Here is a 14,936-nt window from a genome sequence, read left to right as displayed (position 1 = left end):
AGACTGGGCAGGTTGTCCCATTTCACGACGATCCACCATTGGCTATTGTGTTTTCTTGGGATAATCATTGGTTAGCTGGAAGTGTAAGAAGCAAACCACGGTATCTAGATCCAGCACAGAGGCTGAATACCATGCAATAGCAGAGGTATGTAGTGAAATTACTTGGTTCCGAGGATTGTTGACGGATATTGGGATTCATTTATCTTTGTCGACTCCATTATATGCTGACAATCTCAGTGCGATTCAGTTGACTTCCAATCCAGTATTTCACGAGCGCACTAAACACATTGAAGTTGACTGCCATTTTGTGAGAGAAAAATACACAACTGGAATCATTTCTCTTCCTCATGTGACATCAGAGCGATAACTTGCTGATTTGTTTACCAAAACTATGACCTCATCTTATCATAGGTTTCTTCGTGGCAAACTAATGTTGGTTCATTATCCCACATTAGTTTGAGGGGGGTGTGAGAATATTGTGTATATGGGATTGTGGGATTGCGTATTAGTTGTAATATACTATGTATAGAGAAGTTCTAAATAAGCTTCTTAGTATAGTCTTGTAGAGGAGTTATTTAAACCCACCTTTGGGTTGAAGAAATACAGAAAAATATTCTCCACATTCTTGAGTTTTCATAATCTTCATTTTCATCCCTTGAGGTTTCTGAGCTTTTACCATCCTTTCTTAAAGGCATAGACAACCTTCCATCCATGTATGAGGATAAATTTCAGTTCTTCCGTCCTCTGTTTCTCTCCCTTCAAAAACAAACACCAACTAGTTTGATTTTGAAGAGAGAGAGAGAGAGAGATGCCTGTTTCTGCGATTAGAAGAGGAGGCGGTGGTCATGGAGGGTGACAGGGGCGTCGACATGGGGAGATCGATGATGACAAAATCGATGGAGAGAGAGAGGGAGGGAAACAAGAGAGGAAATTGGGGGCGAAGAGAGAGAGAGAGAGAGAGAGAGAGAGAGAGAGAGAGAGAGAGAGAGTCAGTGGTGGGGGACAAAATTGTTGAAATTGTGGATTAGGGTTGGTAATGTTGTATTTATAGGAAATTTTTGTTAGGACCCAGTTTTAGTTAGCGCCGATAAAGGATCCCCTCCAGTGTTGGCTTTTCTATGTTTTCTTATAGTGTAACTTTTATAACTCAATTGGAATCAAAGTCATATCATATCCAATCGAAAGATAATTCTATTAAACCAATCATCAATACTAATATGAATATGAATTCGATTGAATGATTCTCTCATGAATCATTCATATATCAATCGCGGGGAATCAAAAGTGTCTAAAGTACCCTTAGGCGACAATAGATTAATCAATTATACAGATTGAATCCCTCTCTAATTCAGGCTAAATAATTGTTAAATCAAAGCATTCATTGTACCTGTAGTGCACAACAAATATATAAATAAATAACTTAAAGACTTTAAGTAAAATCCAAACCAATTCAATCTAGTACTATCATTCAAACTAATGTTATTAAATCAAATAAACTAAATACTGTAATTAACTACGAGCTTCTTCCCTTAGACTTAGCTAAGAGATTAGCCTAGCATAGATGATATCTTAAAATAAAAGGAAAATATAAAAGATAAACTAGAACTGAATGATCGAAGAAGAAGGACATCTCTATGAAGCTCCGCCACACCTAGGTCCCTCTTTTAAGCCCTAATTTGTACTTTGGAAAACCTAAAATACCCCTTTCAATAGGAAAAACTCATACCAACTTAGAACCGACTTTAAATTTATGTATTTTTATTACACTCTAGTCACACAACTATAACCTTCGGTCGCACTGGACATCACTTCGGTCTCACCGAATGGATTTCTCAGTTGCAGTAGAATTTCTTCAATATTCTTCTGTAGTCTTTGTCTGCTTCAGGTTGCACCAAACCATCTTTTGGTGGCACCGAATGCGCCTTCAGTCGCACCTAAGTGTTGAACTGAATTAACTCTGAAGATCATTGTTTCTTACTGGACTGTTTTGAGCACTTTCAGTTGGACCAAACCAACCTCAAGTGGGACCGAACAATCTGTTATTTTTGTTATTGCAATTTGTGATTTTTCAGTCTTTTCTCCATTCTTTGTAATTAGTTTTCTTAGATCTTTTGCATTAAAATTCTTTAATAATATCTTCTAAATATCCAATTCTTCATTAATCATTCTTTTGAGCTTTAATTCTTCAATTTATACATGTATTCATCTTAGGCTTTCGAATCACCCGCACATAGAAAACGTATATAATCGGATCAAATTAACACTTAAATATCAGGAAAGTTAATGCAATTGAGAGGATAAATATGCAATATTTAGGCATTATAATAGGTCCTACGATGATCACTAAGTATGTTGTTGTTACTTTGTAAGAAGCAACATCTGACTAAGTGTGTCCCCGGCCGGTACTGCCTAAGGAGTAGATGGCAAAGTATAGGATTCTAATTCAAAATAGGAATCTAAGGATCATTAAATAAGGCATAATGATTTCGATGCGATGCAGTCTTCTGAGATTACGTGGCAATAGAATGATTTCTTTTTAGGTGACATGATCTGAATCGATTGACACTTACTCATTATGATGAGAATAAGTCATTTCATCATAATTTAGTGCACTCACACTCAAACATATAAGCAACCCAAGAAAGAATGATTACATTATATCATCTTTCAAAGGTTGTATTGTTTCTAGTACAAAAATTATTGGTTGTATGAAGATAGTAGAGAATATACAAAAAAGTAAAAAAGAATGCCCATCCCACTTTGAGTTAAACTTAGTTAACCAAGACCCCCTGCCCCAATCATTCTAAAACTCACACAGGGATTCACGGTCGACTGTGAATAGTCATGATTGACCGTGACCCACTTCCCTAAACCTTTAATACGAAAAGAGACATTCATGGTTGACCATAAAATACAATGGTCAACCATGACCCTTATTCATGGCTGACTGTAAAATACAATGGTCGACTGTGACCCGCTGCCCTAACTCTTAATATAAAAACAAACATTCACAGTTGACCGTGAAATATAATGGTTGACCATGACCCTCATTCACGGTTGACTTTAAAATCTACGGTCAGCCGCGACTCTCTGGACTAATTCCCTTAAAGCTTATCCAACGATTTATGGTTGACTGTGGGCTTCCATGGTTGGCCGTAACTCTCTGGACAAATTTCCTTAAACACTTCCAGAAGTTCATGGTTGACCATGATTCTCCACGGTTAACTACAACTCTCTAGACTAATAATGATAGAGCATAACCAGTGCTCCATGGTTAACCCCAAAATATAGTAGTCGATCACAAATCTCTAGTCAACATCTTCTACAAACTTGTAATTTTTCAAAATTTCTTCTTCATTTTTTTCTTCTTTAAAACTTCCATACATCCATTTAAATCTTTCTAAGCTAATCTTAACACACATACACAAATTTTCAAATTAGACACTATAAACTAAGGCCGTCCTATTGTTCAAAATTTATAAATCTTAGTTTTAAATCATCATACAAAGGAAAATTAAATCCTAGGGTTCATTGTCACTAATTGCAAAATCTAATTATGTTAGCGTATAGCTCATTATGAGTCCTCAACCCACTAGCTTAGTTTATTTCTTAACTCATACTCTGATATCAACTCGTAACACCCCAAAATTCAGGAATTAAATATAATCAAAATTCTTGAATTTTCGAGTATCACTTTTTAATGCATATGATTAATTTAATGACATGAATTTATAGGGAATTAAACCATAGTAAAGAAACTCAACCTCAACAGTGTATGCATATATCAACTGAAATATAAGTGTACAACCCATACAAATAACCATATAAACAACATAGTCCACTTAAATTAGGAAATCAATATATACATGTCCAAAAATAAAAGTATAAGTTTGTCATCTCCCACCGGTCTCCAAAATGATAAAACAGAAACAAATTCATAACAACCTATAGTTGATCATCAGTAAACTGATATAATGGCAAACTAGAAACAAGGTCCACCACTCTTTCAAATCAGTCAAACCGATCATGCTCTCAATAAGAAGTGGTATCCCACATGGGATGGACCATACGTCGTCGTCCAAGTCCTCAAATGAGGAGTATATGTCCTGAGAGATATGAATGAAAAAATTGCAAAGGCCCCGATCAATGATCGATTCCTAAAGTCGTATTATCCCTTGCTGTGGGAAGTTGTCCGGAAATAGGCCAAGCAAAGTTGAAGGATATAGAGTATAACATCCTGGCATTGACAAAAGAATATATGTAAAAAACTTGTATTATAATAAAAAGGCCTTGAAATTAGAAGCCATTCGATTTTAAAAAAAAAAAAGACAGAGAAAAAAGACAAGGAAAACAATCGTTGGCCAATCGGCCGAATTACAGAGAGGTTGCCTTGAGTTCTTTGAATTTATTAACAGGTGATTTCTTGGCCTCCACATCCCATGCGTGTCTACTTCTCCACGATGGCTGCTAGCTTATGGACTAGTGAAGAAGGTCGATGACTACATCAAGGCGTCGGTCAACAACTATGAACTCTTGCTCGGCCTCCAGCTTTTCGGACCTGCTTGATCCTTCACGAGTCTGATAGAGCTCTATTTGCGACTCCATGAAGTTCAGGAGGTACTGATTATCCGGCCGATCACATTCTGGATAGAGCCGTTGGGTCTCTGAGAGGTCAACAAAGAGGTTGCCAAGTAAAGCATCTAGTAATTGCAACAACTCTTGGTCGAAGTGATGTTGATGAGTCCAGTGCAGTCGATTCTTCCAAGTTGCATCATAGCAGGCCGAAAAAGTTACAGACTCAACATGGAGGGCCGATAGTTCCATTAGAGGGGCAGTGCATCGTTCGAGTTCGAAATCGGCCTTGAAGTAGGTTCTCTCCAAGTCACTATAAATCCGAAAGAACTCTGAAAACCTCTCGTAAAGGTTCATCAGTCTTGGCTTCTTCAGTGGCATCCCTTATGAAGGGATACATATCATGGAGGAAGAAGGAACGAGAGAAGGAGTTGATCCCCTCTTAAAGGATTTCTTTCAAAATTATTAAGGACTATGAGAAGAAGGGGAGGAAGTTATGGTGGTAAGGCTTGTTGTCAAAGGCGTGTTTGTGATGTGTTGCAAAGCCAAACAGGGAGTGCTTTTATAAGTGTTGTGAGAAATAATGAGTACATGCATTGGATGGGGTTCGGCGGTTGGGAACCCAAAACAAATGGTTGGTTTGTTGTTTTGTTTCCTAAGAAGTGGGAGTATGCAATGGAATAAATGAGGCTTCTTGGAAAATGCTGTATATTTACTGCTACTGAGTCGGCACGTGGTGGCACATACACGGATGAAAAATGGCTAAGTGTTGAGTGATCGATCTGTGACAGAGAGACTCGTCGACTAAGGGTGACCATTGATGGTATAATGATCGGACCAGTTATCTGTTCTGAACATCTTAAACCACGGCTGATAGTAAAGAAAATATTTGGTATCCGGGAAAAACATCTCATGCTTTGCCATGATATGTCATAGAAAATGAATATTGATGCATCTAGGAAATTGATAAAAGAATAATTTATTTAAAAACATTGTTGGCCATCGACCACATTATAGAAGCAGAAAGGAAAGAAAAGAAATAAAGCAGCCGAATGACTTACGTCATTTTAATTTTCATCTCCTCGAATTCCTTAAGGAGAGCTTGCATCTCAGCCTCATTTTGCTCTTGTTTGGGTTTCCAATCGGCTCCCTTTTCAATGATGATTGGAAGAAGATGAAGAAGCTGGTCGACAAAAATGCTGTTAGAAGAAACCCTGTCTCAGCTTCTCTTTTTATACTAAGACTTATCTTCGACCGCATTTGATAAACAACAATTTGTTCATCTAGGAAGGAAAGGTTTTCGGGGACGATTAAATCCTTAACAAAGAAGGAACTCTCTCATTCCTTGAGTTCCTCCATCAGTCCAGTACGATATCCTTGTAATGTACGAAGCATGGTTCGGTTGAACTTGTGTGTTTAGACCCAATGCAATCATTCGTCGCAGGCCATCTCATGAGCTTCACTCATCCCTACAGAATCCTCTTTGGCCATAACTTGTTGTTAAAGGTATCCAGTGATTTGCTCAGATTCGAAAGTAAGTTCGAAGTGATGATGCCCAATGAAGTACATGTGCTTCATCTTTTGAAGAAGCTCTTCCATCGCAACCTCTAATTCGTCCGCTGTTGAAGCCTTTTAAACAAAGTAATTTACATCAAAGAGTAATGAAGATTGATAGAATTCTGCCAAACCCTAGTCAAATATCTCCTTTAGGTAGCTCTCAGCACCATCAATGAAAGAGGAAAAGTTAGAAGCCATGGAAGCAAGGTAAAATTACACAGACAAGGTTGGTATGAATCCAAGTGGGGTTCAGAGCGGCTTAAATAGCTGATTCGGGCACCCACGATTAAGAGTGGTTATAGTAGGAAAAATGCTACGTGTTTTGAGGAATTAGGGATGTGTAGCTATTAAGGCTTTAAATTCGGAATAAGCCCACCATGTCTCTAGTTTTGGGGGCCAAGTCAGCAGTTAGTTACAAAAGAACAGAAAAAGCCAAGATAGGGGAAAACAAAAAGGAGGCTCGATGGCTGCTGCATTGATAGATAAATTTTGATACAAAATTACAATTCGAAAGAAGAAAAAGATTAGAGTGAGGCCTCTATTGTCTCTAATTGCTCCTTTATTACGTGTAAGGTGGCCTCATGTTTGATAGCAGATCGGTGGAATAGACCGATGGTAGCTGTCTGAGCATTAATAGACATCGCCAGATCTTCAATTGTTTTCTCCTGATGACCGAGCTCAACACATTTCTCATCACAAGCCCTTTTTAGAGTTATTAACTCTACTTTCGGAGCTACAATTCTGACTTGCATCTCCTCTACTTCTCCTCTAGATGTTTTTAACTTAGCAATACCTGCTGAAAGTTGATTGATGATGTCCCTAGCTGAGGCCACTTGAGATTCCGTTGTTATGCGCTCCGCTTCAAGGTGGCTGATGATAGCACATATCTCATGTTTCTCTTTAATGAATTCCAAGAAATTTTGGAGAGTTGGTAGCTTATCCGCAAGGTTGGGATCCAACCAAGAGAAAGTACTACATGATTAAATCATTCATTCGAATTTGTTAACCATCTAGACCAACAAGGTTCTGGATAGTCCTACTTGCATGAGGATCTGGATCTCTCCCTTGAGGTTTTGTAGATTTTTCGACAACGAAGGTGATTCAGCAACAAAAATATCTTCAACCAAAGCTTGCTCGAGGGAGGAAATGGTGTCATCAATTGAAAATGCACCTGCAATAGAAGCTGGAAGAGTCGAAGTTTCCATCGCGATCGCTAGTGTCAATGAGGATAGTGGATGTGAATCAGGCTTAGGAACATCGATCGTTGCAATCTCTTTTATCACAGCAACAATTGCCTTGCAAGCTAAAGACTCTTCAACAGTTGGAGGAAGCTATTCATTGGGTGAAGAAATTGGTTGGGGAGATGATCTTGTGCCGGAGCAGTAAAGGATGAGTGGTTCTTCTTCTTCTTGTTCTTTGTCAACCGCAGTAGGAGGTTTCATGGGTAGATCGACCATGTATTCAAATTCTGTGATGAGAGTCATGGTTTCAAGAGAATTATGGGAAGAAAGGGCATCAACACTGACTGTATTTTAAGAATCGACGGTATGGACGTTAGCGACCTTAAGAACATCTATCGCTGGATGGCTTTGTTGCAACGATTGGGCCACAATGACTTGTTTAACTCCCAGGTAACTACAAGAGAAAGGTATAGTCAATCAACATGAGGGGTAAGAAAATTCAAAATAATTATCCATGTTGTCAGGTGCGGTTGCATATGAGAATATGTGATCGCATATGCGCATATATTTGGCTCAATCGCATATGCGGCAGTGGCATATGCGATCACTGCACATTGCGATCACATATGCCACATGTGCCAGCATATGCGATCGCATATTGGCCAACGGTCAGATTTCTGACCTTTTTTGACCTTTTTTTTTTTAATCCGGATTTTTACTCTATATATATATGCATTCTAAGCATTCTTACTTACAAAAAAAGCTCAAACTCTCTCTCTATTCTATATTTCTCTTACTACATCCTCTCTTACTAAGCACTTTACATTTTAGATATTACAATCTACATTCTACATTCCATCCACTCCTCTCCATCCATATTCCATTTCCATATTTCTTTTCTTTTCTTTTCTTTCAACTTTCAAGAATCAAGAGGGTACAACAAGAATCAAGAATCAAGAATCCAAGATACATGATACATGATACATCATTCATATCATCCATATTCAAGAATCAAGATTCAAGATTCAAGATCAAGAGTCAAGACAAGAGTCAAGAGACTCCTCACTCCTCTAGTCCTCTCCAATCTCCATCCACTAAGTTTTCTAAGTTCTAACTTCTAAGTTCTAAGTTTCTAATTCTAAGTTTCTAACAACTTCTTTCTATCTTTTTTTTTAAAATATTTTGTTTGTTAATTGATTTGTTAGTTATTACTTTCTTAATTGTTAGTTGTTACAAGACAACTTACAAGTTTGAAGTTACAACTTACAACTTACAAAAGAAGTGACAAGACAACTTACAACTTACATTACAAGACTACAAGTTACATCTTAGTCTTACAAGTTGCAAGTTACAACTTACAACAAGATTTCAAGATTACAAGTACAAGTCTACAAGTTGAAGTTAGTTTAGTTACAACAAAATTTGAAGTTGGGAACCTCTTTTAGATTTGTTAGTTGTTACTTGTTACATTTGTAATTTTACTTTTATTTGTGTGTAAATCTCTCTCTCTCTCTCTCTCATTTTCTCTTTCTACAAGTGTAAGTGTGTAACTCAACTCTCTCTTTTTCTCATTTTCTTTTCCCTCTTATTCTCTCTTTCTACAAGTGTAAGTGTGTAAGTGTAACTCAACTCTCTCTCTCTCTCCCTCTTCTTCTCCCTTTCTAGTTTCTACAAGTGTAAGTGTGTAAGTGTGTGTGTAAGTATAAGTGTGTAACTCTCTCTCTCTCTCTCTCTACAAGTGTAAGTGTGTAACTCAACTATCTCTCTTTTTCTTATTTTCTTTTCCCTCTTATTCTCTCTTTCTACAAGTGTAAGTGTGTAAGTGTAACTCAACTCTCTCTCTCTCTCCCTCTTCTTCTCCCTTTCTAGTTTCTACAAGTGTAAGTGTGTAAGTGTGTGTGTAAGTGTAAGTGTGTAACTCTCTCTCTCTCTCTCTCTCTCTCTCTCTCTCTCTCTCTCTCTCTCTCTACAAGTGTAAGTGTGTAACTCAACTCTCTCTCTTTTTCTCTTTTTCTTTTCCCTCTTATTCTCCCTTTCTACAAGTGTAAGTGTGTAAGTGTAACCCAACTCTCTCTCTCCCTCTTCTTCTCCCTTTCTAGTTTCTACAAGTGTAAGTGTGTAAGTGTGTGTGTAAGTGTAAGTGTGTAACTCTCTCTCTCTCTCTCTCTCTCTTTCTACAAGTGTAAGTGTGTAACTCAACTCTCTCTCTTTTTCTCATTTTCTTTTCCTTCTTATTCTCCCTTTCTACAAGTGTAAGTGTGTAAGTGTAACTCAACTCTCTCTCTCCCTCTTCTTCTCCCTTTCTAGTTTCTACAAGTGTAAGTGTGTAAGTGTGTGTGTAAGTGTAAGTGTGTAACTCTCTCTCTCTCTCTCTCCCTCCCTCCCAAGTCCCATCTCTTTAGGCTCTTTAGTACTCTTTACTCTTTCTTACTTCTTAGTTCTTCTTCTTATACTTCTTAGTCTCTTACTTTACTTTTCTTTTTATTTGTAGTTTACTTTCTAGTTTCTAGTTAGTAGCTAGCTAGTTACTTTTTAGTGCTAATAATACACACACCACCACTATCCACCATCATAATGTCTTTTTGCCAATCTTCCTCTTTGAAGCCCAAGTCGAATGACCCAGGTTGGAAGTATGGGCACTACCGTAGTGCTACCGAAAAGACTCACATAGTATGTGAGTTATGTGGGTTTGTGAGTTTCGATGGCATTGCAAGGCATAAGCAACACCTTGCACATTTACTGAGGTCAAATGTAAAAATATGCGACAAAATTACTCCAGAAATTCGAAAGGAGATCATGGAGTATATGAAAAAATAATCAAGAAAGAAATACGATAGTGCCCTACATCAGGAGGAATATATGGAACAAGATGCATATGAAGATATAAATATAATTAATGTGAATGAAGCTAGTCCCACTCTCCCTACTTCAACAGGCCGGTCTAGACCACAAGTACAACCATCAAAAAGAGCCCGAGGGCATGGGCCCATACATAGATGGTGTATACCACACCCCGAGGATGTGGTCGACCAAAGGCGTAGAGGGAAAGGGCCAGCTCAAACAACTTTAGAGAACCGGTATAAACAAAAAGATAGAAAAACCACAATTCAATATATTGCTAAGTGGTTTTACCAAACCGGCGTTGCTTTCAACGCCATTAAATCGAAAAGCTTCAAGGTAATGATTGAGGCTATAGGTCAATTTAGACCTGGGCTTAAACCTCCTTCATATCATGAAATGAGGGAGACATGCTTAAAAACTGAAGTTAAATATACACAATCCTTCATAGCTGAATATAGGGAATCATGAAAAATATATGGTTGTTCACTAATGGCCGATGGATGGACCAATAGATCCAGTTGGTTTCTCATTAACTTTTTGATAAATTGTCCAGCTGGGACAATGTTCTTGAAGTCAGTGGATGCATCGGGTCATTCACATACAGGAGAATATTTGTTTAACTTACTAGATAGTGTAGTTGAAGAAATAGGTGGGGACTACATTGTACAAGTAATTACAGATAACGCAGCCTCGTATGTAATGGCCGGTCGTCTTCTTATAGAGAAGAGGCGACGTTTATTTTGGACACCCGGTGCGGCCCATTGTATTGATCTTATGTTAGAAGATATAGGTAGATAATTTATAAACATAATTGTAAGGGCTAGAAGAATCACGGTCTTTATGTACAAACACGCCCTTCTTCTCAGTCGAATGAGAAAACACATTGGGGGTAACTTGCTATGTCCAGCAGTCACCCATTTCGCTACAGCCTTTTTAACACTACAAAGGCTACATGCAAAGAAATCAGAACTTAGAAGCTTTGTAGTGTCGGTCGATTTTACAAGTGGGCCTTGGTCAAAGAAGGCTGACGGGAAACGGGTTCAACAAACAATTCTTTCTCAAAGTTTTTGGACTCAGGTGGTAAAGGCGCTAAAATCATCCGAGCCCTTAGTCTCTGTGTTGCGATTGGTGGATGGGGATGAGAAGCCCGCAATGGGCTACATATATGATGCGATGGAGAGGGTGAAAAATAAGATCATGGACCATTTTAACTATAGAGATTGTGATTACAGGCCAATTTTAGATATTATAGATAGAAGATGGGGCAGCCAAATGTCATCCCCATTATATTCGGCTGCTTACATCCTTAACCCAACCTGTTTATTCACTTCTGCTGGTCCAGCAGAAGCACTAACTATGCATATGGTTGAATTTATTGAAGTCTTGGAAAGAATGATTCTAGATAGAAGAGAACAGGACAAGATCTCAACTTTGTTAGACTTTTATACAAAAAGTAAAGGGATATTCTCAAGGGATATCGTAATAAGACATCGGACAATGAAATTACCTAGTAATTACTTCTATGAATGAATGTTAGTGTACACTGTCAACTGTGTACTAAACTCTTACAAAAAGTTTTTCTACAAAGTGTCTCTAAGAGATCTAACGATTCTAACCTATACTTAAACTATTTTTCTCAGTCGAGTGGTGGGCTGCCTATGGAGTGGACCCAAACAGGAAGGATCCGGCTCTAAAGAAGTTGGCTATGAAGATTCTTGGACTCACGTATTCTGCTAGTGGTTGTGAGCGCAATTGGAGCACGTTCGAGTCGGTAAGTAAAAGTTTAGACTGTTTAGAAATTGTTTTTTTTTTGTAAACTTTAATTTTTTACTAGCCTAAGCTAAATTAATTACCTAAATAGTTAATGTCAAATGCGCTTTCTTTCTTGCAGATTCATACCAAGAAAAAGAATCGCCTTAAGCAAAAAAAGCTCAACGACTTAGTTTTCGTTCAATACAATTAAAAATTGCGAGAACGATTCCAAAGTAGGAAAGAAAAGCCCAGCTTTTTTGACCCTATCTGCTTAGATGAGTTGGATGCAGATAACGAGTGGCTTGTAGAGACGAAGGACCCGGTATTTACTAGAGAGGATCTGACATGGGCACAAGTTGAAGATGCCACATATGGATTGACACCTGGTGAAGGTAGTAGTACCACTCGAAGGCGAAGGACGAGGGGAAGCCGGGGGGCGAGTAGTAGCCGTCAACCCGTTAATGAGATTGAGGAGATTGAAGAAGGAGAAGGTGATAATGATGATCAAATTGAAGATCATCCATCATTGGACGTTGATGAAGTATTAGTACGTATAGATGACGAAGAAACGAAAGAAGAAGTGTATGTGGAAGAAGGAGATGACTCGAATGATGATGATGATGGTGGTGTGGTGGACCTGGTGGTGATGTGCCACAATGGATGCTAGATCAATGTATATCATGAATCATGATTATTGATTAAATAAATAATAAATACATAACTTCTTAATTTTGTTTAATGGTTGTCTTATAAGTCTAAGTGTGTTGATGTTGTCGATTGTTTGTTGATAACTTGATATATTATGTATTGTATCACAATCATAGTATCATGTACATGTAGTGTTGAATGTTGAATATGGATATTTGATATTTGATATTTGATATTTGATATTTGTTAATTGTTATTGTTAAATGTAAGTATGTAATGTAACTACTAACTAAAATGTTAATTGTTAATGTTACTTAAGATCATTTAAGAAGTTAGTTATATTGTAATTTGTAAATTACTAAATTGTAAATGTATGATGTATGATGTATCAACTATCATGTATGGAGTATGGTTTTATTTTTTTTCTTAAATTAAATGTATTTCATGTCCCAATGACATATAATAATTTATTTTGATTTTTCTAATTTTTTTGAATTTTTTCTGATTTTTCTGATTTTTTTTTCATTTTTTGAAAAAATGCGAAAAAAAAATAAAAAATATGCGACCGCATATGCGATTGTGCGATCGCATATGCGCACACGCATATGCAATTGCACAGGATCGCATATGCTATTTGACAACACTGATAATTATATATAGGTAAGTAATTTCCACATAAATCAGAATGGACGGCGTAGGTGATTGTTCGTCTGTCCACAGTCAGAGAATTTTTTATAATCATCGGCATCGCTCTCTTCGAGGTGGGGAATGGTGGTAGAATGGGATGATAAAGAGTAAGATATTTTTCGTCAAAATGGAGATCGAGATTATTTAATCTTTCCCTATCTTGCCACCATTTATTTCATCATTTATCATAACGTGCGTCCTGGTGAAGTTTTAGGCATTCCTCAATTTCCTTTGAATAATCGTTGATGGAGAGACTTGGCCAGTACTTAGTTTTGAAGTATTTTTCAAAAGAAGATACGACCTCGGCTGAGGACGTACCTAATGACCGTCGTGGCCTCAATGAAGTCGATAATGGTCGATCTGCAATTATTGATTGGGGAGATGGGTCGAAGCATTTGAGATCAAGACATGAGGCTGAGGAGGTGGACCAAGTGGAGCTCCTAAGTTAAGGATTCTCCTCGGAGCTGATGGAAGCTAGCAAATGGGTGGAGGTGCAGGGGCAACAGGAATCTTTGACACAATTTTCTAGCGCTTTCGTGGAGTAGCTGTTAATTGGTTGGTGAAGTACAGGGAGAAGATGTCGCGGCTAATTTGGTCTTTGGCTTATTTGTCATTTAACTTGGTGTACTGGCTGATGAAGGTTCTGCTCTTTTCTTTCTTTTAAGCTAAATCTTGGAAGAAAGTTGAGCTGTAATATCTTCTTGAGACTTATTCATCAATTTATGATAATGGCTTTCCCACCAAACAGTGAAAGTATCTATTACCTGTGGTTGATTTGGATAGAAGGGAAGATTAAGAGCCAGGCTAGGTTCTTGAAAAGAATAATGGAGAGACAAGTAGTGTTCGACACTGATGGCAACTGGCCGACTAAAAGGGGGTTGGTTACATCTTTTTTGGGTGAGATGGATATGGAATGCATTGGACTAAACCAAACTGCCGAGCGAGCAAGTTCAGACAATACTGCTCAATTCCGGCCTTAGCATTTACCTTTATAGGGAAGGTCCCGACCAATGAGGTAGCTTTCCCAAGCCAGATGTCTGGGATGCCTTGTGGTCGTTCTCCTGTTCAAATCGGCCGGTGAACCAGCTAGGACCGTGTTCTCTATCATGAAATGGAGTTAACGATCGATTCCACTTACTTCTACTCAAAGAAAAGAATAATTACTCATATAGACAGAAAAATGATTAGAGTGATTGAGGAGAATGGATGATGCGCTCACCGTAGGAAGAATAAACGGCTTCGAAGTGGATGAAATCTCGTACGATGGAAGGACAGAGATATTCATAAACCCAAATTTAGATGAGCCACAATAGTCCTCCTCCAAGAAATGAACCTTTGGTGGTAACTTCGTAAATACCCCTGTACTAGTGGCTAAGTACAAAAGGTGCCAAGTCAAGTTTTCAACCTTGAGCAAGAGCCTTGGCCAGATGAATGTATTAATTTGTGACTTGTAGGGCATTCATGCAGGGTAGGTGACGGCATATCCAAAGCAGAAGGAAAGTCGTATGTTCCTCGTAATTGACCGATCCACTGTGATTACAGTGAGCCTGCAGAAAGTGAGAATATACTTTTTCGGCTTTATTTAAGAAATGTTTGGTCTCTTTATGTGCGAAACCTATATAAATGGTTTCACTAAGAGGAGGAAGTTGAGTTAAAACCGTGATGTCGAAGATGGTTGGGCTCATGGGCCACAACTAA

Source organism: Magnolia sinica, chromosome 18, assembly GCF_029962835.1.
Source record: "Magnolia sinica isolate HGM2019 chromosome 18, MsV1, whole genome shotgun sequence".
NCBI lineage: Eukaryota > Viridiplantae > Streptophyta > Magnoliopsida > Magnoliales > Magnoliaceae > Magnolia > Magnolia sinica.
The sequence above is the reverse complement of the archived record's forward strand: the minus strand, read 5'-3'. Positions refer to the sequence as shown.